Source organism: Lagenorhynchus albirostris, chromosome X (genome assembly GCF_949774975.1).
Source record: "Lagenorhynchus albirostris chromosome X, mLagAlb1.1, whole genome shotgun sequence".
In the NCBI taxonomy this organism is placed as follows: Eukaryota; Metazoa; Chordata; class Mammalia; order Artiodactyla; family Delphinidae; genus Lagenorhynchus; species Lagenorhynchus albirostris.
Window position 1 is genome coordinate 46,557,048 of NC_083116.1, and position 1,993 is coordinate 46,559,040.

Genomic DNA, 1,993 nt, shown 5'->3' on the forward strand with positions numbered 1-1,993 from the left:
TGTCCTTAATGTCCATGATTTGTTATAATTCCTAATATATACATTTTACTGATGTGTATGTGCATACACAAATATAGATATATATGACCTTTTATGTCTTTACAGTTATAATGTATATATATATATATATATATATATATATATATATATGATGTATCAATAAAGGCTCTTTCAATTGCAAGTGAGAGAAAGCCAACTCAAACAAGTTATAGGAATATCAGGCTTAGATCTGGCCTCAGAAACAATATTCAGAGTCTCAAACAATATTATTAATTATCTCTTTCTCTCTCTGTCTCTCCTCTTTTCTTCTCTTTCTCTTCACTTAGTGACCACTTTTCTGTGTTGACTTCATTTTCTCGTACCATATGGAAGCTTCCTTTATATGGATGGCGATGTGCCCAGAGGCAACTTCAATTTTATATCATATCATATCGTATCAGCTTATGGTCTAGAGAAAAAAGGAACTCTCAGTTACAGAAAAAGAAATTACCCAAAGATAGGGCTCTATTTGACCCAGCTTCAGTGACTTGTTCAACTTATAGATTCCTGTAGTCATGGGGGCAAGTATTATGTTTGTTGGAGTGTGGCAGAGCAACTCATCAAAAGAAACATGATGTCTGATACTATTTCAGGGAATTAATAGACACAGAATAAATAATTAATCAATATCTATTAAGGCCACTAAAATGTGTAGGTGTAAACATATGAGTGTGTTTGTGTTACATAAAGAAGCATAAACCTTGATTTTTTTATCCTTCAAAAATAATAGTATCATCTAAGAAATATAAATTTTAAAGGTGATTCAACTATAGGCAAAACAAGATAAATAATCATTGGTCTGATGAAGCAGACATTCAATACTAATGAACAATGATTTTCATGTTGAACCTTAAAAAGTATGTTTCTTTAGAGACCGCCACCACCATGGGTCACATGCACGTTTCAGGGAAGGGCCTGTCCCACAAGGCTCTGCCCTACTGCCACAGCGTCCCCACCTGGCTGAAGCTGACATCTGACAATGTGAAGGAGTAGATCTACAAACTGGTCAAGAAGGGCCTGACTCCCCTACAGAACAGTGTGATCCTGAGAGACTCACATGGTGTTGCACAAGTACGTTTTGTGACAGGCAATAAAATCTTGAGAATTCTTAAGTCCCAAGGACTTGCTCCTGATCTTCCTGAGGATCTCTATCATTTAATTAAGAGAGCTGTTGCTGTTTGAAAGCATCTTGAGAGGAACAGAAAGAATAAAGATAAATTCTGTCTGATTCTGTCTGATTCTGATTGACAGCCATATTCACCAGTTGGCTTGATATTACAAGACCAAAGGAGTCTTACCCCCAGTTGGAAATATGAGTCATCCACAACCTCTTCCCTGGTTGCATAAATGTGTCTGTTGTAATCAAGCATAAAATCATTGTTTAACTAAAAAAGAAAAAGAAGAAAAGTTTGTTTCTTTAAAGATAAATAATTCCACTTTTGGAATGGCAGCATGAAGAGTTCCATAACCTGCTACCCAGTGAAACAAGCATAGTTGTTTCACTGTGAAACAAGCTAGATAGATATAGATAGAGGTACAGATTGGATAGATAGATAGATAGATAACTATACATATAGATAAATACATATCTATATATAATTTATACCTCTCTCTCTCTATATATATATCTATATACCTATATCTATTCTATATGTATATCAATATATATATGTTTTCTTTTAAGTCTCTATAAATTGACCTCAGGGCATATAGCAAATGAAAAAAAAATCAAGAAAATATACTAAAACTTGGTAAAAACAGCAAACGTCTTTAACATTTAAACCATTACCCGTTCCATCCCTCACTCCTGCCTAGAAACTCCAACTCCATTCCTTGTGGATGTAGCCAAGAACACAGGACACCTTCTCCCCCCAGCTTTCAGTCAAGGGCATAGTATCATCTGGGAAGAGCAGGCTGCTAGCATTTCTCATTTCCCCCTCCCCAAGCTACTCAT

General features: G+C 35.4%; 1 pseudogene; it reads left to right on the plus strand.

Moving 5' to 3' along the window:
- Nucleotides 1-924: 924 nt before the first annotated feature.
- On the plus strand, nt 925-1,386 carry LOC132513558 (small ribosomal subunit protein uS15-like; annotated as a pseudogene).
- The last annotated feature ends 607 nt before the right edge of the window (nt 1,387-1,993 follow it).